The 26698-nt window shown below is 40.9% G+C and overlaps 1 long non-coding RNA gene across 1 annotated transcript in view; it reads right to left on the bottom strand.

Annotated features, from left to right (window-relative positions):
* Positions 1–4938: 4938 nt before the first annotated feature.
* Positions 4939–26698, bottom strand: part of LOC147685380 (uncharacterized) — a 250197-nt gene continuing 228437 nt past the window's right edge. The window contains exon 4 of the long non-coding RNA XR_015300690.1: positions 4939–8914. This is a non-coding gene — a long non-coding RNA (uncharacterized LOC147685380). The remainder of the gene's footprint in view (positions 8915–26698) is intronic.

The raw sequence follows: 26698 nt of genomic DNA, 5'->3' as shown, positions 1-26698 counted from the left end.
TCTTCCAAAAAGTCCAATGGCTCTTTTCAAGAAGCCTTGATATGTCTTCTTCCCAAGGAAGGTAAAGATCATACTTCATGTTAAAATTTTAGACCCATTTCCTTAATTAATTTGGTCTATAACTTTTTTAAAAAAATTCTGTCCGTACACTTAGAGACATTTTCACCCCTATTAATTGGTCAAGAACAATGTGGTTTTGTTAAGGCTATACATCTCTTAGACTACACTAGACTTTTCTTTAATGTTCTTACCAAAGCCAAATCTTGTAAAGATTCTTTAGCGGCTATATCTTTAGATGCTGAGAAAGCTTTTGATTGAGTCGATTGGTCATTCATTTTCTCCACTTCGTCCTGGTTTGGTTTTGGTCCCAAGTTCATAAATTTTATTTCCTTATTATATTCTTCTCCTCTTTCCTCCATCTTAGCTAATGGGCTTATTTATTCGTCCTTTCCCTTATTCCGTGGGGTACGGCAAGGTTGTCCTCTCTCACCTCTTTTCATTATACTTGCTCTCGAACCCTTTTTAATTAAGATCAGTTCCAATTCTCAGATCACAGGTTTTAAATACGGCACTAACCAATTAAAACTTTCTGTCTATGCAGATAATATTTTGCTCTTTTAATCACAACCACAGACCTCTTTGCCAGCTTTTTTATTCGAAGTTCAGTCCTTTACCTCTGTGTCTGGTATTACATTAAACAGCGACAAATGTGAAATATTCCCATTAAACAAAGTATGCTTTTCCGTGAACTAAGTCTCTTCAGGTTTTTGTTGGGCCCCGGATAACATTAAATACTTGGGTATATGGTTCAAATGTTCCATTAAAGAGTCCATGGTAATAAATGTAAAAGAGTTACAGACACTCTTGAAAAAGGCCACGTCCAATGGAACCCCATGTTTTTATCTTGGTGGGCAGTCTCAACATGATCAAAATGATGTTGGTCCCTATAGTACTTTTTTATCTCTCTAATATTCCTGTAAATATTCCAAAATCACATTTTAAAATAATGTATTCTATTCGATCGACATTTCTATGGAATAGTAAGAAACCTTGCATGTCTTTACATAGACTTAAACAACCAAAACAGTTGGGTAGTGTTAATTTCCCAGATTTCCAAACCTATCATACCACGTTCTTTCTTAAACAAGCCTCTCTATTACTCCAAGATAACAACAAAGATTCATCATTACCGTTCTTGACTACCATTGAAAGACATTTTCTTCATCTTTTCTCCTTCCACGAATTTTATCTTTTTCACACCGTCCTTTGTCACTTTCTCTTCCCATTTTTAACATCAGCTGCAGAATTCTCCAACCTTTACTTACCAACTATCTTTCCCCTAAAGATCACTTTTTGCAATCTCCACTATGGTACAATAAACATCTGAAAATCAATAATAGAGTTATTTTTTGAAGGGATTGGCATATGAAAGGGCTTCACTGGGTACAACAACTTTATCGGCATAATGCATGTATACCGTTTACAGTTGCTCAAGCACAATTTTCTTTACCAACTCCGTGTGCATCTAAATATGCATCCTTAACCTCAGTGATTCAATCAACCTACAATAACTTAGCACTTAGCACTACCTTATCATCTTCGCCTCCTACCGTCCTTTCAGTCTTATCTTTTTTTCATCCGCATCATAAGTTTATAAACATTTATCCTCTTCTCCAGTTACTCGAGATAAAACAGAGGAAGGAACTCTCATGGAAGTCTGATCTCCAATCGTCTTTCTCTATTCCTACCTCGAATAAGGTCTGGATTAAAATTAGGAAGTCTTCCAGGGCTGCTAATACTACCCAATCTTTATTTTATATTTATAACATACTTTTATTGACTCCTGTTTCATTACATAAAATAAACCCTGCTCTCTCCCTTGTGTTGGTCCTGTAATACTTCCCTGGCTGACTTAAACCACATGCTATTTATTTGCCCCCAAGTTCACAGCTTCTGGAAACAAGTTTGGAGACAAATCAATAATATCTTTCACACACAAATCCATTTCACTTTTGTTAATATATTTCTAGGTAGTGTATCTTCTGAATAGGAATCACATTCGATCAATTTCCATATTATAGACCTACTTCTCACAGTTACCTTCCAACAAATGACTAGGGCCTGGAAGAGTGCTACCAATATTTCTTATCAAGCCTGGTGGTATGGGGTTTGTTATAACCACAGGCTAGATAGAGCGTATGTCCACCCTATTTCCCTTGCAATGAAACAAGAATACCTATGGTCACCTATTACTCATTTTCTGAATGTATCTGCAAATTTAGCACAAGTCCATAATCCCAGAGTTGAAGAAGGGCCTAAACCTCCATGATTTCATTTTAGTTGTTTATATATCTGTTTTTATATCAATACTTTGTATTTTCCATGCACATTTCTTTTATTACACAATACAGTAGGTATTAAGTATATAAGTGGTTATGTTGAAAATTAATACTACATGAATGTCATTTTCTTCCCTCTTCCCTTCCCCTCTTTTTCTCTTCCCCTCCCTTCCCATATTACCTTAATAGATTATACAGTTAAGATTGTATTTCCTATTTCTGTACTTTATTGAGATGTTTTATATTATATCAATAAAGTTCCTCTTTCAACTAAAAATAATAATACAAAAATGTTGTTTTGGCAAGATAGTATTAAGGGATAACTACTAATGTCAAAGGAACTGTAAAAGAAATGTAAATGTTAAAGGAGAGAAAATTCAACAGCTGCAATCTTACACCCAAGCAACAGAAAGGAGTCAATCCATGAGCGACCAGGTGGCAGTATTAATGTATTTTTTTCTGGGGCTTCAGGGGACTAATAGTGTTAGTACTAGGGTTAAGTTGAGAAGGAAAAAGATCATTAGGTTAGTTCAAATGAGGGAGAGAAAATCACGTAGAGGAGAAGACAGACAGGAAGAAGAAGAAGCAGGGTTTCTTGCCTTCGGGGCACTAACAGGCTGAAACTGGGAGGATGCCCTTAACCTTTCTGCTGTTTACAAGTCGGATGTTCTAGGAGAGTTCTATGAGGGTTTATGAAGGATAATAGAGGGAAAGGGGGAGGGACCAACTCAAGATGGTAAAGAGGAAAGGAATAAAAAAATATCTATAGAGCAGTCCTCTCTCATGATCAGTGGCAGGCAGGGGCTTTCGGTGAAGCAGCTGAGACAGAGCATGGAATACCCGATGGCACATCCTCTCTATCACCAACATATAATGATGCTGTGGAGATTTAAAAAAACAGGGAGCTGGTAGAGGGGAGGAGCGTGCGGAGTGTTGAATGAGGTGGAAAGGCCTTGTTAAACCTTTTTGCTCAACTTCCGGACCATGAAACTTCTATGACCTGAGGGTTCAAGAACACCCCTATCTGGTAGCAAACAAAAGGACCTGTGACTGGGCAAAACGCCTGAAGAGTAGCCCACTCTCATGATCAGCCCCAGTCAGGGCCACCTGCATCAAATAGCTATTACCAAATTGTGATTTTCTGAGAATCGCAATTAGGTCATCACTAATCCCAATGTGTGAAATTCCATGAGTTTCATATAGCAATTCATAGTGGGTCACAATCTGACCTACCTCATTAATATTAATGAGGTAGATCGCAATTTGCGACCCATTGGGAATCACTAATATCATGGGGATGGTGGCCTGCTGGGGTCAGCAGACCACCATGTCCATGATTGCTTTTACATAAAGCAAGCATTTATTTTTTAAATGCAGCTGCTTTCCTTTAAAAACGAAAAATGAAAAGTATTCTTTTCATTTTTTAAGAGCGGGCAGTGGTCTACTGCCTGCTCTGAAAAAGCGTTATCGCTACCATTCCTTGAAGGGAAGGGGTACCTTGGGGACCACTTCCCATTAGCGAAAAAGGATACCAGTAGGTGGTAAAATGCAAATGTTTTGCAACCATATTTCGGTCACAAAATATTCCTACATACTGCTGCAATTCGGTATTAGGAAGGGGCGCCTTAAACACAACCCTTCCTAATAGCGAATCGCTGATCCATTTTGTGGTTTAGTAATAGGTTACTGAATCGTAAAATAGGGTTTAGTACATTGGAAAAGCCTTTTCACTGGTTGCAAACAGCCCAATTCTTTGCGACCTTAAAAAAGGTACATACATGTGGCCCTAAAGGTGGGGTTTGTCAGGAGATTAGAAGGGTATGAAGACAACCCAACAGTTTGATTAAAGGTGGAGTATGAAGATGAAAGCAACCAAAGGGTTTACAACTTATCCTTCAAAATCTTTACCAGAAGAAGATTTACTGAGGGAAATAATCCTTCTTTTCGGTGGAAGGATTCTTCTGCAGAGAGAAATATGTAGAATCTTTTTTGGAACACCAAATGACTTTCAGGCCAGCACTCTTTCTCCGTACCTATTGTTAAATTCTGGTGCAATCACGAAGAGATCATCTGCTATAGTTCCCCACTTTGTCAATTCTTGACAAATATTCAAAACAATGCATCTATATTTAGTATCTATATATCTTTTGAAAATTCAATTACTTCCCAGCCTGATGATTTTGAATGGATGAAGGTATATTGTATAACATATGAGCTTAAATTGTGATGTACTTTGATGACTGAGTGCAAACTATCATTGAACTGTTTTGTAGAATCTTTTTTGCATGACATTTCTCCTACAGACAAACTTTTGCAAAGATGATAGACTTTGCAAATTCAAGAAACTATGAATGTTGCCATTCTCTAGACTTCAGTGCTGGAATTATAATTTTGCACACTCCAAATGTTTTCCTAAAGTATTGTAACTGTCTGAGCTCACCAACTACGGTTTAAGGTTTACAAGGCGGTGATAGAAAATACAACTGCGGTGAAAGACAATATAATAAAAATATATACATTTGAAAGCAGATTCATCTAGCCATACCACAGGATAGGTGCTTGTGATGTCTAATGAGGAAGAACAAAGAAATGCATCACGTTAACGCCCAGAGTAGCTTTTAATTTCACTCAATACCAATTAAGCAAATTAAAATCCTTGTCACACATGCACATTATAAGAAGCAACAAGATCAAAATCGAGACAAGAGGCATTTATAAGACAGCTGCAAGGTCGAAGTCCTTATCACAGGGAGCTTAAATATGTGGTGTGTCTGTGAATGTCACAGATTCAGCACTCCACTAACCACTATCAAGATGTCACACCCTCTGATTGACAATATAGCCTGAACGGTGTGATCTGACTGACGAGGCTGGGCAGAGGAAGGTCTGCTTGGCTGATCTGTGCTTTTGCAGTACTTTCATACGCTAGTGTTACCTCACCTTCAACAACAGGCAGGCAGCGGGTATGTACAGCCAAATGCTTCTTTATCTGAATAGGTACATTGAACAGCCCACGTGCAATCTGAAGTATTAATCATTCCAATTTGTCCCAGCAGGCAGAGTTATCGTGAGACTCAGACAGGGTACACGCGAACACACGTCTGCTTCCTGGGCCATCCATGTCTCAGCTGCCCTGCCTGACATGGGTACAAAAACATATCATCACACCAGCATGCACTGTGACGTTCAAGACACTATATGCAATGGGCAGGAACCCGCCTTTCCTGTCACTAACCAAAAACTTCCAAAAAGCTGATGGCATCTCCATGGAAACTACCAAGGTGGTACAGTCGGCGACAGCCGAGGAGTTACATACATTTTTTAACTTTTGCCATTTGTGACCGGCTCTAGGGTGGTGCGATCGGTGCCACCGCACCGGGCGCTGTCTTGAGGTGGGGGCGCCCTGTTTGCAAGCATATTTTCGTTGTAAAAGCACCTGCTGCCACGTTCCTTGCTTCCAGCAATTTTCAGCCATCAATAAAAACGTACAGGTCACTCCAGTGATTGATGTTCCTGCTGTAGGGAGATCGTAGGTTTGTCTAGTGGAAGTTTTAACTCATCGTGAGTTAGTGCCTAATAGGTTAATGTGCCTAATGCAAAGAGCCTGCATCTTGCAGATCACAACGTACATGTAATGTAGATAGGTCAGTGGGTTACTGCTTGTGTCCCGGGGATCCTTTGTTACTTTTGTTACAGTTTATAAGTTAAAATCCTAATATAGCTTAGTGAGCTATTAACTGTCATCAAAGAGCTGCATTCAAACTACAAGATATGTATTAGCGCTATATGTCTTTTTGCCCTGTCTTTCATGATCCTGAACTTGCAAAAAGGTTTCATTTGGGTAGAAGCAATCAATTTGTATTAAAGAAAAAACTAACAATGATGTTCTGTTTTAAATTCTGAATGTGTGCTTTTCCAGACCAACGACTCAAACTATACTGCCTACCAGTATAGATGACGCGATTCCTACACCTTCTAGTCCTCTGTCTCATGTAACATTTCCTATACACTGATTTACACATGTATGATTGTCTCTGTGCCAATGTGTGTGTGATTGAAAGTGCTCTGGCACCCTACATTGGTATGAGTGGCGGTATAAACTAAATCAGTCTGAGAGAGAGTGGCCATAGAGACTTCAGGAGCACTGTTAAATGGTGGTAGAGATGGAATCCGTGGTAGATGTGGTCATTGGGGGGGGCGCCAACAAACATTGTCGTGCAGGGCGCCACCAGTGTTAAAGCCGGCCCTGCGTAGAACAGTGTTTACAAGACTGAAAACTTCTTTCTGCACCAGCTAATATCACCCCTTGCCTCCCCTTTTAATAGTAATCGGAATCACTACGGCCTTTTAAATACAATGCTGCTACTCTTCACAGTTAACTCAATCAATTTTGTGGATTTCTTCACCCATCTTTACTTTTCAGAAGGTAAAACTATTTATCCAAGTTAAAAAAGCTTTAAAATATAAATGGTGCTGCGAAGCGTAGTTTAAGAAGCAAGAGGGAAGAGGAAGAGGTCCTTGTGGCAAATCTTTGTAGGCAATACAACATGCTTGAGTTTTTGGCACGGTGACTGCTTTACGAACTCTGTTGTTTCGTTTTATTTGTGCTACAAGAGAGCCTCTTAGAAGCTATGCCACCAGCTCAGAGATTGGGTCAGATGGACTGTTAGTGCAGTAGAAAGGCGTAGCATGCAGAATACGATTATGAAAGAAAGCAGCACTAATCACTGCCGAGCGAACGAAAGAGTAGAACATATTAGGCAAGGTCACAAGCGATACCTATCACATTCAGAAATTCGGAGGTTCTTCACTTCTGAGCCCTCACAGAACAGAAGTCCCTCTTTATCATGCAGGAGACTCTCTCTATGTAATCGAGAAGAATAAACCTGGATGGGTGGATGGATGGATGGAGTTGATCAGTTGCTGAGATCATGTGGTATATAAAGGCAGGCTTCTATGTTGAATGTGTATCCCCTGAGCGGGGTTGCGAGAAGAAAGCAGGCGCAGAGCGTCATTTGTTCAGGTGCTTGTTGATGGGTGGCACCAGCACTCATTTTTCATCTTCAGACTTTCGCCGAGATCAAAGAAAGGCAGGAAACGGAGAAAGAAAGAGAAAGATATGAAGTGCCAAAGAGAGAAAGCAGGGATGCCAAAGAACCAGCAAGATAACGTGTAGAGTGGTGGAAGATTAAGGCACAAGGTAGAATCAAAGCAAGGCAGATTGGGATTCAGCAACACCAGTGTTGGCCAACAACGCAGCCAGTTCAGGAATTCGGGGCTCATCCACGTGTTTATGTGGACACGAATCACTGTGGGCACCGGATAGGTTTGCACGGTTCCACTTCTGTCAATAAAAATGCTCATAGATCTCGAAGAAATTGAGCATGATGAGCCTCTATCTGCCACTATCCTCTCCTACAGCAGACTGTCTGTTCATTTTTACTTAATGTTAGTTTTCTTTCTGTTAGTAAGTGAACATGCATACAGTTATGGAGTCACCCTTCAAACTCTGTCAACCACTACATCCTCATATAGCCCAGCTGTCCCACTGAAACACAAAGCCCTTAGGTTCAGTGAGGGTTATCTGAGGAGCTCATAACATGTTGCCTCTAGACTAGCAGCCTAATACTGTGTCCTGGGCTGAGTGGGGGAGGGTGGTCCCCCTGCTGTAGGGGCCAACTTTATGACATTGAATAGAATGCTTATGCCAGATATTACTGAAGTTCTGTAAATAAAATCAGAGACTGGAGGCAGATCCAACTTCGAGCAATGCTTCTACACTGCACTGCGCTTTTGTTTTGGAACTTCCCCTTCACCAGTGGCATAGAACGGGGGCGGGGGGTCCGCCCCAGGCAACATGGGTTTTGGGGGTGGGGGCCTACCCCTTCGCTTGTACCTGCGGCCACCGCAGGGCGTCAAACGCAGGGGCCACCACGGGTGTCCAAAGGTCTATCTACGCCACTGCTTTTCACCCCACATAAAATGGGTCTCTCCATTTAGAATTTGAGGGTCTGTGAGGAACTCACTAAGATTTCACAGTATCTAGAGATGCTCTTTCGAGAGGTGAATGTGGCCGATATGTGTTAATGAAGTCAAAATCTTCCGCAGTAGGTTCGAAAGTCCAACAAAACCTTTTTCAAAGCTGCTGCTGATTAGCAAAGGCTGGTTCCCTGGCAATTATAGGCCAAGTAATAAAAACAAATATAAATGACATTCTTGTGAGGGTTTTTCCATCTTTTTAGCATAGGTAAAGGCAACTGATTAGCATAAAATATTTTTTAAGTGAGGGTACATCACCAAGAAACAGTTTGCCTGGCCTGCAACGTGGAAGCAATTTACACACTAGGGCAAGCATGACCCTCTGTAGAGCGCTCAAAACACAATATGAGAAACGGGCTCGGTATGGAGCGGTCTCACAATCAATTCTATCACTACAGGTACAGAATAGCTTTTGTGTTGTCTTCTTCTTTGCTCTCTGGTCATCCCAGGGGTATCTGATGTCTGCTTATATCCCGGGTTCCCAGGCTGGTGTACGAGAAGACAAATGTTGCAAGCTGCTGCTGCACACTGGGAAGCTAGGAAAAGAGAAAGAAGAGAGAGAATTATGTACAAAGAGAGTGAGACATAAGGGTGCAGAAAACGAGATGTGCATTTAGGACAAGAAAAAAAGAGTCAAAGTCCTGAAGCAGCAATGAAGAAAGGCTGAGATTAAAAAGACACAGCAAAAGAGTTAAAAGAGAGGTGTAGGAAAATGCAAAAAAGTAATAGAAAATCAAAACAAAGGGCCTCATTAATGAGGCCCCTTGCGCTGCTGGAAAGTAATTTTTTTGTCATTCTGTGGCGCAGGAGCCTGCTCCATACTTACGAGGTATCACTAAGACACTTTTCTGAGATTAGTGCTGCCTCATAAATATTGTTCCCTTTAACGCAGTTTTCTGAGTTAAAGGGGCGTTCCATGGGTGTTGCTTCAAGTGTTCCCAGCAACATCCATGGCTTTTTGACACTGCCCCAGATTTACGAGAAACCGTAAATCTGAGGTAGTGCCAAGAACTTACACCTCTCCATAGGAGGCGTAAGGGAGCCACAACGAGGAGAAATATCTTTATTTCTCCTCGTTTTTAGGTCCCGGTTGGGGGCTGCGCACATGCGCAGTCTCCCTGGTGAAATTTAATGACTTAGCGGGAGCTTCAGTATCGGGCTTTAGGCCCCGCCCCTCGTTCCCATTGGCCAGCGTCATCTTTTATGCTAAACAGTGGCCAGCCATTGGGAAAGAGCTTTTGATGATGTAGACTTTTCTCTTTTTCTGCCGTCCCACTTGAACGGGTTGGCCTGCTTTCCTTCTAAATTAAAACGTTTCTTATCTTTATGGGGCCAAACACATGGCCCCATTAAGATAAGAAACCTTTTCAATTTCAATTTCAATTTCAAAAGCTTTATTCGACAGATTGTCATAAAAGCAACACACAGTACATCACTATACATTACACTATAAATAATACATAGACATCACATAGTTAAAAAAGGTTATTAAATATCTTGTATCTGTCGTTTTTAAATATGAATAACTAGCTTGTACAAGTTGTCATTAAACATTTCAAAAACTAAAACCATGTTGATTACTAATCGCCGTGGATTGCATCATGATATATGGTTAAAAGGAAAACCTCTAGAGAAAGTCTCGGTTTACAAATATCTGGGATTCTATATAGATGACAAACTTAACCTAAAAGAACAGAAGAACTATCTGACACAAAGAGCGGGTACTCTGATATTTGGACTAAGTACTTTGGCAAAAAAAATTGGAAGGGCCATCACTCAAACCCCTTCTAACCGTAATGGCAAACAAAATCCTCCCAACCCTGACCTATGCAAGTGTGGCAATGCACGGAAAGGATGCCGACCTACTAAACATCCTGACAACTAAAATATACAAAAAAGTATTACATCTCCCACGCACGACATCACCAGCGCAATTGCGACTTGAATTTGGACTAAAAAACGAAATACCGGGGAGACAATACCCGTATATTAAGGTCTGGTACCAGATCAAGCAAAAAGCAAGTAATAACAATCTGAATACCTACCTATGGCAAGAGTTTAAATCCCAAAAGAATTCCAAAGCAAATCAATTTCTCATGCAAGCTTTGGAGACAACTTGCTCAAAAACCCTATGGGATAATAATCTGTCATTTGTTGTCCTAAAACAGACCCTAAATAAAGTGGCCAAACTTCATTCGTTAATCTTGGACAAAGAAATGTTCTCCCATCGTTCGCATTCATGGGCTGTGATAAATGGCTATAAGACATTGACAGCTGCAAAATACCTGGAAACAACTTATTCTATTTTTATTAAGAAAAAGCTGATGGCGTTGAGACTTGGGGACTTTCCCACACGAGCAAATGAACCTGCCTGGAAACTGCTTGACGACGTTTCTTGTCGACTGTGTGGTAGCCCTAAAGAGGATCTAATACATATAATTTGTCACTGTAAGATGCTATCCAAGGAATGGTCACACCTAAAGGAAAGTTATCGGTCCATGAAACTACGAACATGTAGATCAGCCATTATTGGAAGCCTGGATACTACTGCTCCAAGAATACACTGCAAGCTGGTGAAGTTCTTGCAGGCATTTGAGAAACGTATAAAAACAATATGAACAATTAATGCTTTGAATTTTTTTTAACATTGGTACATTTTTTTTTTTTTAGCGACAAATTTATAAATTTTATAACTATGTGTGACATTCATCAAATTGTTATTGTTTTAATTAACTAAACAATAAAGTTTAAATTTCAAATTTCAAACTAGCTTGTATGTGAGTCATATAACAATAGATTTAAGAAAATAAAATTACTCCATGATTAAAAGACAGTTTCAGGTAAAACACAGATGATTACTAGCTAGCAGCATGAGGAAACCTTTTACTTCAGAAGGAAAGCAGGATAGCCTGTCCAAGTGGGACAGCAGAAAAAGAGTAAACTCTAGTCATAGCGAGCGCTTATTTTGAGTTTGCTGTGGACAAACTCTGTTTCTAGTCTCTGGTCATTGTCGGTGTTGGTTAGTTCTTTGGCTGTGTTTACATTTCCCCTACAGTGAAAGATTATGTGAGTTATTTTCTGCGGTGATGTAGGGTAGCATGCATAATTATTCCATGGTAGCACTCTTTACAGACCCATCACATGATCTGTACACCCACTTCCTGGCGCTATAGAGGTACCACTAGGCACATCACAGGGCGGGGAATGCTTTGTACCTTAATAGACCACCTACCACCATACAATGCAACACAGAGAACTTCATTAGCCAGAGAAGTGTTGACAAAGTAAACAAGTGAAATTCTTTGGCTGTGTTTACATTTCCCCCACAGTGAAAGATTCTGTATGTGAGTTATTTACTGCGGTGACGTTGGGTAGCGTGCATATTTATTCCATGGCAGCACTCTTTACAGACCCATCACATGATCTGTACACCGGCCTCCTGGCGCTATAGCGGTACCACTAGGCACATAACAGGGCGGGGAATGCTTTGTACGTTTACAGACCACCTACCACCATACAACGCAACACAGAGAACTTTATTGGCAAGAGAAGTGTTGACAAACTAAACGAGTGTCTGGAAGTGCAGTTTAATGGAAAGTGAGTGCTCTGTGTATCTCAGTAGGCGGGCGGTAGGGAGACTACCAGGCGCTGCTTCTTTCAGGCCCCACTGGTGGCAGACATGCTTCCCTCCTGTTTGGTTTCTGTCAGTCAGTCGCTATTTCTGGCCCTTGGTCATTCATTCTCTTGGTGAACACATGTGCTTCGCAGTTCTCACCACGGTACGGCGCTGTGTAAGGTGGAGTGATCTGTAGTGTTCTAGCTTGTTCTTTGGCCCCCAGTGTGTACCCCAGTTCTATATCTGGCTTTTTATGTGTATCGGCTACATTCTCAGGGTGCTTTGGCTGGACTTGCTACTTGGTCTTTCAGCCCGAGGCAGTGTAAGACTTTGGGTCACGTTCCGTGCTGTGGGATCAGGAGTAAAGGCTGAGTATTTTGGATCTCTCTCTCTCTCTCTTCTTCCCTCTCTCTTGCGCACTCTCTCTCTCTCTCTCACACACACACACTATCTCTCTGTCTCTCATTCTCTCTCTATTTTTCCCCCACTCTCTCTCTCTCTGTCTGTCCCATTCTCTCACTGTCTCTCTCACTCTGTCTCTCTCTCTCTCTCCCACTCTCTCACACACACACTCTCTCTCTCACTCTCTCTCTTTCTCTCACTCTGTCTCTCTCACTCTTCCTCACACTCTCTCTCTATTTCTCTCACTGTCTCTCTCATACACACTCTCTCTCTCTGTTTCACTCTCTCTCGCTTTCTCACACTCTCTCTGTCTGTCTCACTCTTTATCTCACTCTTTCTCACACTCTTTCTCTTTCTCACTCTCTCTCTTTTATCTCTTTCACTTCTCTCACTCTCACTCCTCCTCCCTCCCTAGTGTACATACTCAGCTCTCAAGAGGAGTGGGTTATACTTATGCACCACTGAGAATGGTATATCTATGCAGCTCTTGGCAGTTTCTTAGGGCACCATATGCATGCCGCTCCCAGGGCGGTATACAAGAGCTCAGAATACCCTCACAGCTCTCAGGGCGGTATACCCCCACAGCTCTCAGGGCACTATCCAAGGGCAGTATACCCCCACAGCTCATGGGACGGTATACCCTCACAGTTCTGAGGATGGTATACCCCACAGCTCTCAGGGCAGTATCCAAGGGCAGTATACCCCCGAAGCTCTCAGGACGGTATAACCCCACAGTTCTCAGGGCAGTATCAGAGGGCAGTATATCCCTACAGCTCTCAGGATGGTATACACTCACAGCTCTCAGAGCAGTATCCAAGGGCACGATACCCACCCAGCTCTCAGGACAGCTCTTATGGAAGTATAAACAGGGAGCTATGGGAGGCGTTCGCTCTGTAGTACTTTCAATCCTGCCCTGAGCTCATACAGCCTGCCGCTGGATGTATGAGTGAGGAATTATTTAAACACTTCTGCTTAATATTATAATATTTTTAGTGCCTGCTGGGTATCCCGGGGACACTGGTGAAATTCACTGCAAATCTGTCTGGCTCGGGACAAGTTCATGTCCTTTGGCTGAAGTGTGACCAGAGAGGCCAAAGACCGAATGGGAATGAATTCAAACCTAACTATGGAGGTTGTCAAGAGGATTTTAGAAATGCACTGAAAAGTTTTTGCAGAGAGGCTGTGTTGTCGCTGTTTATGCTGCTCTAGGTTGGTGTTTGTATTAGGGTGGTACTAGGGCGACAAGATTGTGAAAACTAGGAACTGGGCCTTTCCAAAAACATGGAAGTAGGACTCCATGTTTCCATTGACCAAGCAGCACAAAATGACGTGTCACCACAGACCAACATCTGAAAAACAGAACATGTAACATTAAGGGGCAATTTAAAGTAAATTTTAACACGCAGATTAATCTCTTTAAACAATTTGGATTCGGACAAGGCTGCTTACTAATTCTCCCAAACAGACGAGAGCTTGTCTCAATTAACTCGCTCTTAAAACCGGGACACGTGCTAAATTTACCGACATTTGCAAAGCCCCATGATGGAAAAACCATGACGGACCCGGTAACAGCGGGACAGCCAGTCACCCTAAATACAAGCATTAAAAATGCAATATGTCTCGCCTTTTATTAAGTTAAAGCCATTTGCTTTGCTATACAATACCATTAGCAAAGCAAATGGCTTTAACTTGATCAAAGGCGAGACCTTTTGCATTTTCAATGCTTGTTCCTTTTTCTATGTGTGCTGCATTCTGCAGCACATGCAGAAAGAGGAAAAAGCCTCTGTTGATTTTTTGCAGGAAAGTTTCCCTTTCTGCACAAAAAAATCGTCCCCGTAACACAGGCACTCTTGTACTATGGTGCAAAGGTGCTTGCCAAGGCGCACAGCAGCCCATTGTTATTGGCGCAACAGAAAACGACAGAAATACGTGGTATCTGATAGATAGTAGCATTCATGTACTTCTTTTGCCATAGGGCAGCGCAGCAGGAAGCCTGCAGCGCTGCCCTATGGCAACAACTCATAGATGAGGCCCAAAGAGTGCAAGAGGTACAGAAAGAGAAAATAATAAAAGCCAAAATAATATGTGATTGATAAGATCGGTAGGCACAAAGAAGCATTAGGCTGTAAATCGATCGAGAGCCTTATATGGTCAGGGAATCTGAAAAGATTTTCAGGATCATTTCATGTGCAGTTGGGGGTATTTTATACATTATAACACATGGTACCTACTGTTCCCTTTTTTCAGTGATTACAAAGAAATACATTTGCTGAAGAGAAAAATCCATAATTCAAACACAGACGTTCGGGTATCAATTCAGCCACTAGACCATTTTTTTAAGATAGGTGGGCGCAAGGTGAAACTTTTATTACAAAGCAGGGATTACATTCTAGTGCCTTTACAACACCGTCAGTACCACACCTGCGACGTCACCATGAGTTCCATTACAACGCAAGTCATTACAACAACTTGCTTTAGAAAATGAGGTGTTGGACTGGTGTTGGATTTTTTTAAGTCCAACACTTTTTCCACTGATATACCGATTGGAGTTGTAATAGTAATTTAAACTATTCCAAAGTTCACTGCTTCCCTAAAGCAAGTCGTTGTAATTACTCGTGTTGTAATGGATCTTGTAACAACACATCTGTGATATTGACTGCGTTGTTAAACCACATGTGGTTTTGGCATGCGTGGTAACAGATGCTATTCGGGCGCAAGAGTGCAGCGATCCTCATTAAAGGACTTGCACGGACTCTGTATTGGTAATGCTGCACCCAGAATTACTGGTACTGCTAGAGTAATTCAGAGGTGCAGATTATCCTAGGATGTCAGGTATCTCACGAGGAATGAGGAAAAACCATGCACATCAGTGTTTCCATGCTGATGCCATCAGGTTTGCTGTACAACATTTTAGATTTTTTTTTTCTGCGTGCAGTTTGCCAGATTTTATCCAGCTGACCCTGCTTGAGAAAGAAATCAGGAATGCTGTGTTCTCACTCAGTTCACATTCCTGCTCCAGCAGTAAACCCTTGTTTACGGCTGATTGCGGATTACTGTAAATCTGCAGAGTCCTGTGCTGGATCATGCGAAACAGTAATCCTTAATTAGGTCGAGACCTGCGTAGACTGCGCTTGCGCAGTCTCGCAGGGAGAGATCTTATGTTTACAGTGTGGGGGCTTGAACCCGCCCCTCTTCTCCATTGGCTGGCTTCCTAAACGGAGGCCAGCCATTGGAGGAGAGGGGCATCACTCCGTTTGGGATTCCGGGGTGTGTTTTTTAGTTTCTTTCGGTGTTCTTTCTCTCCTCTTCTGATTGGCTGGAATTTTACCTTCCAGCCAATGGGAAGAGGAGAGAACGAAAAACACTCCCCCAAATCCCAAAATGACCGTGAGTTTCTCCGAGGCATTTCTGCCTCGCCTCGGAGAAACATGGTGGTGTTTGTCTGCCCTCCTGATGGCTTGCAGCATCCTCCCGCCTCCCTCGCCACCTCTCACACTAGAATCACACAGGAAGCATGCACAGCGGGCAGTCTGTAAAAATCTAACCCAGGCCCTGAGCTCTCCCTACCTGGACCGCCTGCAGCACTGGAGCCAATACCACTTTTCGGCGCCCACTCCAGGTTTTGCGAGCAGGATGGGAATGCCAGCCCTTCCCCCTAATGGGCCAATTAGCCCCGGAGAACGCGCAGATAATTTTACTGCCTTGAAACTAGTCTGAAGCGCAGCGGTGCGGGGGGAAGACCTAGGCCAGCCCAGACCCTGTGTGCATCGCTCCTGCTGGCGGCTTCCTAAATGTAGGTGAACGGGAGGACTGCCTCGCTCAGCCCCGCTCCTTGCGCACAGCCCAAAGACGGCAAATGTCCCCAGGCTCTGGACAGCTGTGAGGGGCCCACGAGAGGAACGGAGCGGGACCTCTCACGCACGCGCCTTCAATGTGCTCTTTGTGACCGGGGATTTTGTGCTACGTCGTTCCCAGCGCTGCCTTTGTAAGGTAAGGAACGGTTTGTGTAATTGTGTGTGCTGTGTATATATATGTAAATATTTAGAAAAAAAATGGTGATGGGTCGGAAAGAGATCCGTCTTGGTCTGCGCAGGGGGGGTCAGACGACATTACCACACCTTTGCGCTGTATCATCAGCAGCTCGGAGCAGCGTCGTCTGTGCTGTATGTGCAGCTTTAAATCTTCTGAAGGGGCTATCTGCACCCACAGCCACATATCCTTCAATTTTCCGCAGCCCCATTTCCCCAAGTGGTTTATTTATTTATTCATTTTGAGGAGCCAAGGATGGGAGAGAGGGTGGATGCGCATGAAGTAGGAGCGGGTCGGTGCCCTGCTGGAATCGGGATTCGCACATACTGTGCTGTTTAATGAGCGCCCTCTGCTCCAAGCTGAGCAACAATATAATTCAGGCCGAGGAGATAAATATAACTTGTTGCAGCTGCCTCCTAGAACCGACGCTGGGGCAGGCAGGGCTGTCCAAGTCCCGCAAAGAAAAAAGATGCGGATGGTTTAACTAAACATCAATATGCTTGTGTGAGCGCCTCGAGTGGAACTGCGGTGCTAATCTTCGACACTTGCACGGAATCCCCGCTGCAGCACCTGACCACAAATTGTGTGATTCTGGGAAATGTCCTGTGTTTAAGAAATATGCGTCATGTAATCGGGGACGTAAATATGCGTCATGTAATCTGTAAAGCATGTCTGTTAATGCATGAAACATACACCAATATGCATGTAAATGTCTTCAACATACAAACACTGCTATCTCCTCGCATTTTCCAGAGACTTGCCTTGTGGGTTATGTTGCATTTTTATGGGGGGGTTTCTGTGTAAATGTGGTCTCCTCTAAAAGTGTGTTAAGGCTTTAGGGCAAGCTGGGGGCTGAGAGACGGGTGAGAGTTTCCGAATGTTTGCCCCATCAGCCTCCAGATGTGTGGGCTCAGCCGTTGCCTGTCAATTGGGTGACAACTGGTTTTTCCTCAGTGAGCCTGTGCTTTCTTCATTATCCTCGTCTATGTGTCAGTGTTTCTCTTTCCCCCCTATTATCCAGAGTGTGCCTGGGTCCCGTGGGAGAGGGCAGCTGTGTTTGGCCAGGCTCAGACCTCCACTTTCTGTAGGCTTTACTTTTAGTTTGAGTGCAGCAACTGCGCCCTGAAGGCCCCTCCAGGAGGGATTCCGCGCTGAAAGGGCCACGCGGTGTGTGTGTGGCTCTGTGTGTGTGTGTGTGTGTGTGTGTGTGTGAGTGCAAATGCAATAGGTCTCACATTTGCGAGAGATTAAGCTATTGGCATTGTAAATGACAATGCCATTTTTTATTTAAAGGGTCCTGGAACAGGGCCAATAAATCACTGACCTAGCCAATTGTCCTTTTGACATCTATAGTCCATTTCTGTTTCTCTAAGTCAGGGGTCTCCAATGTCTGTCCTGGAGGGCTGGATCCATGCCAGATTTTCATGATAACTTCATTTATCTAAATGTGGATATTCTAAAACTCTGGCATGTATCCGGCGTTCCAGGACCGACATTGGGGAACCCTGCTCTAGGTGTAGTGAAATGGGACATGTGCAAATGTGATTCTTTTATTTCATCTTTCTCTGGCAGCTTCTGCTTGATCAGGGACGTTGAGGATGGCAGAACAGAGAGGATCTGCACTTTGGGATAGAAAACATTGTTTTAGGTCTCCCTTTAGAGCCCTTTACCGGTATGCCAGGGCTCATCACATGTTTTTTATCAACTCATGCTGATGTTCCACCAGGCGTGATTTTACACCTCAATGTGCTGTCAATCAAATGTGATGTCATACTGGTGCATTCCTTTTACATCGAATGTGATGTTTTACTGCAACATTTTCTGTCTGTACTGATTGATAGCGCATCTGATCACACACTACAGCTCACTTTGCACCAAGTGATTTTGCACCTAAATGTGACTTTTGCTTCTAAATGTGTTTTTGCACTTCAACGTTTTTGCACTGAAAAGTGCCCCCGTACTACTGTTGAAGTTTTACCGAGGGTTATTTCGGACCTAAATATACTTTCATGCTTAATTGTGATTTTTGCCCCTAAAAGTGTTTTTACACACTTCATGAGATTACATCGAAATAGGATTTTGTATATAAATATGTTTTTCCATCCAAATGAGGTTTGTGCTTGTGTTAATGCTTCTGTCCATGATAATGCACAAAAGACGATTTTTGTACCTAAATGTGATAGTCCCCAAAATGTAATTTTCTCCTCAATGTGATTTTGTGCATGAATGTTATTAATACTTATGCTGTTTTTGTTTTCCACATTCATGCTGATGTTGCACCAAGGTCTTTTTTGCACCTCAATATGCTGTTAACCATATAAGAGGTCATACTGATGCACACCTTTTATACCCAACATGACTTCTTGCTACTGAATCTGGCCAACCCAGTCCTCCAAGCCTGTCAGCAATATTGCAATGGCATTTGTGTTCCTAATTTTATTTAGAACCATTACAAGTAAAGAAGCCTAACCCCACAAGTGATAAGGCCACCTTATGTATTGATGTATCGTGGAGTGGAACAGGCGATTTCCAAGCGGTTTCCACCTGTCACCCATAACCATTTATGGTTTTGGTTGCCAGAAAGCCTGTGCATTGCACAGTCCACCGTCGTAATCCAAACACACACACACACAAATATATATATGTGTGTATATATATATATATATATATATATATATATATATATATATATATATATATATATATATATATATATATATATATATATATATATATATATATATATATCCATCACACCTCCTTTGACAAGGAAATGAGTACGCACTCACAAAGTCCTTCGTTTCCCAAGATTTTATTTGCAGTGATTTCCAGCATACAAGTAAAAAATTCCAATCCGACGCGTTTCGCTACAAACGTGTAGCTTTCTCACGGTTAATACTATGCAAAGCTTAAGCCACTCCTATTTCACTTCCTGTTGCTAATACCGGAAGTGAACTGGGAAATGTAGTTTCAATCAAACATCTTCGTTACATTTTATATTTTGCGATTTCTGGCATAATTTTTTCTTTTATATTTTTTTATATTTAACCCATCTTTATTTGTACCTTAAAAACAGAGGGACTACCATTGTATTTTAATTAAACATTACCGGCCAATTTACGGCTCATGGTAAGGTCCGATAGGTTTGTCCGTTTTTGGATTGTAGATAATCCAACTTTATTGAGTTTACACTCTAGCCCTCCAGTGGGCTGCTAAGTTATACTAGAATTTATCATTCCAATCCTCACATTTTATGTTTCGTTATATAAACGATTTATTACATTTTGGCATTATTATTATGTCTGGGTTATTTTGATTATGCCATTTTATTGCCCTCTAGTGGGCTATTATGTGGGGATTGGATAAATGGAATTTTACGGACTCTATCGAAAACCTGTAAAAGTTCATATTCTTTCCCATTTAGGGGTGTCCCAATGGATTTATAAAAATACGAGGGAAAAAATTATTTCATGCCAATTCTTTCCATTTTCTATCCTACAAACTCATTCCCTATCTTTTGTATATTGCATATCCTTAATATTCTTCTTCCTCTATCCTTTTTCGAATTACTCAACACAAATGCACAATTATTCAAAATCATATTCATAAATGTACATATAGTTCCTCACTCTGATTTAAACCCATCGGGGTCATTGTCCTGAAATTGAGGATTTGGCGTGATTCTCTACACCTCAAAGTTCTTTCTCTGTCCCCAACTCTTTCATGTGGGACAATTGCTTCTAGGGCATAGAATTTCAACAATGTCCAATCCCCATTGTGAGTAGACTCCATATGTTTCGCGACAGCATTGCTTCTGTCCCTATTTACTGCTGATCTTACATGCTCCAAAATTCTCTTTTTTAGTTTATTTTTGGTGCTTCCGATGTATTTAAGAGAACACGGACATTCTATCACATATACAACATGAGTACTTAAGCAAGTGATCAGTTCCTTGATTTTCCACATTTTGTTATTTGGCATCAATACTTTCTTTTTATTTACTGCTATCTGGCACACCTTACAGTGTTGGCATTTGATAAAACCTTTTGTTTTCATCCATTGTATTCCTTTCTTTTTCTTAGTATGGTCCTGATTATGACTATGTACTAGTCTATCTTTAAGGTTTTTAGCCCGCCTGAAGGTTACTTGTGGGTGTTTTCCCATTATTTTGCCTATTGTTTGATCCAATTGAAGCAGTTTCGACTTTTCTTAAAATACCCACAATTTGCTTGGATTCTCTTGTGTAGTCTAAGATAATTCTTATTTTCCTTTCCTCTGGTTTTATATTTTATATTTTAAATTTTCCATGGTTTTGACAGCTTCACGTTTTGTTGTTAGGGCATCCTTCCTTTCTTTGTCATTTGCCCTTTTCCATCCTTTTTCAATAATTTTCTTGTTGTAGCCCCGATTTTTGAATCTAAGTGCCATTGCATGGCTGGTCTTTCTCCATTCACTTTCCTCTGAACAGATACGTCTTAATCTTAAAAATTCACCATATGGAATATTCTCTTTTACAGAAGGTTTGTGAAAACTGCCAGCATGTAGAGTTGAATTTGTTGCAGTCTCCTTCCTATGTAGTGTGGTTTAACCTTGTCATTCCGGATATATATTTCTGTATCAAGGAAGATTGCCTTGTCTTTACTGATGTTATATGTGAATCTTATGTTCGTACTTGATGAATTAAGGATCTGAAAGTAGGCTTCGAATTCCTGGCTAGTTCCTTCCCACACAATTAGTAGATCGTCAGAAAGCCTGTGCATTGCACAGTCCACGGTCGTAATCCAAACACACACACACACACAAATATATATATATATGTGTGTATATATATATATATATATATATATATATATATATATATATATATATATATATATATATATATATATATATATATTACCTACTGGCAGTCGCCAGTAGGTAGTTATAGTTAGGATTATTTTGTATAGGGATTTCGCAACATTCTATTGGGAATAACTTTGGCGCCGGTTGAGGAATCTGCCTGAAATTTTCCTCAAATATGCCTCGCGGCGCTCCGCTCCTTCCCTGAAAGTTTAGGGGGGATTCGTCAAGCGGGGGCCGAGATAAAAGGGGGGTCCTAAAACGTGTTTTCCCCATGTTAATTTCCATAGGGCGGTTGGACTCACTTTTAGCCCGAACGGCTGAATGGATTTTCACGAAACTTGGCAAAATTGTAGGGACTGGTAGCCCGATGTGCCTTTGCTATGTCTCAAGATATGTGCTCCAGTGGATTTTGAGTAATTTAGGTTCAAAAAAATATATATATCTATAAGCGCGCCCCGGTACGCGCACCGGGGCGCGCACCAGCGCGCTACGCGAGTTCGCGAGCGGAAAGCTGATTGGCTCTCGGGTGTCTGTAAACATTCCAAACAGTCCAGAGCGGCCACCATCTTGTGTCTCGGTAGGATCGAGACACAAGAGGTGGCAAAAATAAAGGGGGAAATGACCAAAAGGGGGCAGGGTAGACCCCCCCTGACCCCCTAGGTTTGATGTGGGGGCCATAAAAGGGACCCGTGGGGGAATTTTTTTTTTTTTCAATTTTCACGGGGGGGGTGGGGGCGTACCGGGGAGCGTACCATGGGGAAAACCCAATGAAACAGTAAAATAATAATTTAAAGTGCTTAGAGGTAGGGTAGCTCTGAATAGAGTTGTTGTGTTGTGTGGGTGATTTAAGTACCAACATGTAGGTACCAATGCAGAGTCTTAAATTTAATGTACACCATCTCCTCTGTAGATATCTTTTATGTTGTTACAGAAGTTATTGTGGTATATGGAATCCATACCATAGTCTGTCAGGAAAGCAGAAACAGTTCCTTTAAGCACACCCTGAGAAGGCCTAGGGGATCATGGGTAGTCTATCCTGCTCCCTTCTGATGTTTTCAAGTATTACATTTTACTCTCTTCTGAATTGACACAAAATTGGCGGTGATATGGTGTATTAGAGACAGACAGTGAGAGAAAGGAGGTAGGAGATGAAAAAGAGATGTCAAGTACACATTGGAGATATTATAGTGGGTGAAAGGAAGTAACTATGAGCAAACTTACTATGTTATACAAAAAAGTTGCACAGTATACTATTAGTCTCACTTTATAATATAATCATTATGGTACTACTTCATGAATTAGATATAAAAATGAATAATGTCTCAAACAATTTTTAATGATTAAATATACATTTATTCTTCTGAATTTTCAAAATTTAAAAGAACTTCTAACATCAGATTGTCTGGAATCTCCTCATATTCTATGCTTTGTAAACAGTCAATCATTTCTTGGTCCAGTGATTCATCCATGAAATACAAGTCATCATTATTTTCTTCAGGATTGTTCTCACCGACAATTTCAAAAGATATGTTTTTGGTTTCCTCTTTCCCTTCCATTTTCTTGCTGTAAATTGCATAAATAATAACTATATCAGTAGAGTTAGGGCACGGTTGGGTTTAAGTTCAGACAGGTACTTCTGAGTTTTTAACAGTCAAGTTATCTTTGGGCAGTGTATGGTATCAGGCAGGAAGTAGAAATATAAAAATGTGCATGTGATGAAGCCTAAGTAAATTCATATTTATACCAGAGTAGCCTAACTCAATCCATAACTATAACAGAGATGCCTATTTCAATCTATAACTATAACAGAGGGACAGTAAATAACTATCAGAAAATGTTTTTCCAAATTAACTTAAAATGCACAACATAGTTCCTCTTACAAATTAACAACTTACCTTACAAGAAGCTGTTGAAGTTTTCAGAGAATATTGTTTATGAATGTACCTCAGGTAGTAGTAGTTAAAATGGCCGTGTTTCCCTCTCATTTTTCATATATATTCATGTACATAGCCAATCACATGTCAGCACATAAAAGTACAAAATGTAAGTAACATTTTAATTGGTTGTACATTCTAACACTTTATATGTGTTTTTGTCATGTAATTTACCTCAGGATATTTAGAGAGGGCTACAGCCCAAATGGCTCAATGAAATTCCACCAAATTTGGGAAAATGGTAGGGATTGGTATGTAGTAGGGCCTATTCTATATTTGGTGAAAGTCTGTCCAGTAGTTTTTATGTAAATTAACTTCTAAAATGTTTTGGGAGCGCTTACCGGTGCGCGCCACGGTACGCAGGTAGCGTTACGGGAGTCCACCATTTTGTGTTTCGGTAGAATTGAGACACAAGATAGAGGACAAACAACATTGGGAATGGCTAAAAGGGGGCACGGTAGACACCCTCTAACCCCCTAGGTTTTCTGAGGGGAGCTTAGGAGGCTCATATAGGCCCACTTTTTTTTTTTTTACATTTTCGCGGGGGAGCGCCCGGTACGCGCACCGGGGAGCGTACCGGGGAGCGTACTTTGGTGAAAAATGGTGAAAAAAGTTAGAGTAAAATAATCATTTTGAGTGATCAGAGGTAGGGTAGCCCTGAAAAGAGCTTTTGGGTTCTGTGTCTGATTTAGGTACCTACAAGTAGGTTCCAATGCACAGCCTTAAATTCAGGAGGAATATTCTATTCCCCTCATCTGAGAAGTGCACACCATCTCCTCTCTAGATATCTTGCATGTTGTAACGCAAGTTATTGTTGTATATTGAACCCATTCCATAGTCTCTCATGTAAGCAGAAACAGATTTATTCACATGTTTCCGTGCTTTCTCAATTTGTGGACAAAATTGGTTGGACCACTTCCATTTCTGTCTTTGGCATATATTGGAATATACCTAGGCAGTTTGTGGAAAAAGTGCCATCAATTGCCCAAAGGTGTCCTTTAAAAGCATTTCCAGACCTACCCCAGTCAAAGTGCCTAGGTCATTTCCACCACAGTGCACAATTATCAAGTCAGGGTGTGGCAGATGCAAAAAGGTTTTCACCAATGGTATCAATTGGTGACATCTCAATCCTCTCTGGCCAATCCACTTGATGTCCACAGTTGGTAAATCAAGGTTGTGAAAATTTCTGATAGCTGCATACCTTTGAGCCCAGTGGGTGTAGCTATGTCCAATAATTCAGACAGAATACATGGTGAGAGGAGATTCTGGTGCAGTCAGATGAAGTGTGGGAATGAAATGGCAGTTGGAACAGTAAGAGTTTGCAAAAAAAAATGTGGAGTTTCAGTGCTCTTGAATCACAAGCAATGATTGGTTGGTTTAGATAGTTGAAAACTGTAAGTTAGGGTGCATGGTTCTGTTCTGTGAAAGAAGTAATTTGAATGGATAAGAAAAAGTCATTTAAAGAAACACTGCACCGGATAAGCTGGTGTATTGAGAGGTCAAACATCCTTGCTGAGTTCATTTGCAACATTGTAAAATAAACCTTTGAACCTGAGAGCTCAGTGAGGAGGGAGTTGCTATGGTAACAGGCAGAAAGGGTTGAGGGGGAAGGGTGTTGGTTTGAAAATAGTGAGGGAAGAGTTTTAATTGGTTGACAAAAGAGATATGTGTGTAGAATTAGAGGTTTTCTGCGCCAGTCATGGTTGCAGTGTCTGGAGTGCATACCTTTTGCTCTGCTAAAGAAATATTGGTGTGTGTCTCTGACACTGTTCTTAATTTCTCAAAGCATTTGTAAAGGTGAGTAATAATTCATTTAATATAGATAGAGACTTGTATGCTCTATGGAGAAGATTTGGAAGCAGATTGTATTTTTTTAATGTTGCTTTGTGCCATGTTTTTTGATAATGCTTGGTAAAAAGATTTGGCTGCATAGAGGAATTGTATTTTGTAAAATTGAGAAGTTTCAGTACTGACATGGAATGCTTGTACATAGGAGCTGCGCTCTGTTTCTAAAATGTGATGTGAAAAACGATTTTGGGGTAAATGAATGGCTTTTACATTTTTGAGAAGGAATAAATAGTGTCTGAAAGATTAAATAAATATATTTGAACATTTCACAATAATGTCACCTGTGTTACCTTAGATTAGGAAGCAGATTGAGCTTCTTTCTTGTTGGTTTGTGTCAAGTTTTTTGATAATGCTTGGTATCAACATTTGCAAGATAGAGGAATTGTATTTTGTAAAATTGAGAAGTTTCAGTACTGACATGGAATGCTTGTACATAGGAGCTGCGCTTTGTTTCTAAAATGTGATGTGAAAAACGATTTTGGGGTAAATGAATGGCTTTTACATTTTTGTTAAGGAATAAATAGTGTCTGAAAGATTAAATAAATATATTTGAACCTTTCATAATGATGCCACCTGTGTTACCTCAGATTAGAAAGCAGATTGAGCTTCTTTCTTGCTGGTTTGTGTCATGTTTTTTGATAATGCCTGGTATCAACATTTGCAAGATAGAGGAATTGTATTTTGTGAAATAGTGAGGTTTCAGTAGTGAAATTGAATGCTTGTACATAGGAGCTGCGCTCTGTTTCTAAAATGTGATGTGAAAAACGATTTTGGGGTAAATGAATGGCTTTTACATTTTTGAGAAGGAATAAATAGTGTCTGAAAGATTAAATAAATATATTTGAACCTTTCACAATGATGTTACCTGTGTTACCTCAGATTAGGAACCAGATTGAGCTTCTTTCTTGTTGGTTTGTGTCATGTCTTTTGATAATGCCTGGTATCAACATTTGCTCTCTTTCTCATAACATTACTCTCACTGTCCCCTTCCCTCATGCTCACTCCTTCATTTTTTTTTTCTTTTTTGGGAAGGTGCGCCCCCCGGTGCGCGTACCGGTACGCATACCGGGAGCGCTCCAGGGCAAAAAAAAAAAAAAAATGAAGAATATACATAAAAAAATAGTATTACATAAATATACAATATAGGCTTCATTTAAAAATATTATATTTGATAGCAATAGAAATTTGCTATTAAAAAACCTATGAAATTCACTGAAAAAACCCTAGGTTTCACACCAGTTATAGTTAGGAATTAGCATTTAAAAAACCTTTGAAATTCACTGAAAAAACCATAGGTTTCACACCAGTTATAGTTAGGAATTAGCATTTAAAAAACATTAAATTCACTGAAAAAACCATAGGTTTCACACCAGTTATAGTTAGCTGGAAATTTTACACGCATAAAACCATTGAAATTCCGACGTTATAGTTAGTTGGACTCACTATAACTTGCGCGTGCAATTCACTGCTGATGACATCACATATTACATCACTCATGACATGGTCAGTGACATCACTCATGACATCACTGATTTTTTAAAATATATCTTTTATTGATTTCACAGGATGAAAGAAAATATGATTTGCACATTATACAGTTTTCTCACATCTCGAGGATGTGTGCGAAGGTCTCGGGTCGAATCACA

The sequence above is a fragment of the Lissotriton vulgaris genome, chromosome 10, assembly GCF_964263255.1.
Source record: "Lissotriton vulgaris chromosome 10, aLisVul1.2, whole genome shotgun sequence".
Taxonomy (NCBI): domain Eukaryota; kingdom Metazoa; phylum Chordata; class Amphibia; order Caudata; family Salamandridae; genus Lissotriton; species Lissotriton vulgaris.
This window is presented reverse-complemented; position numbering and strand designations above follow the sequence as displayed.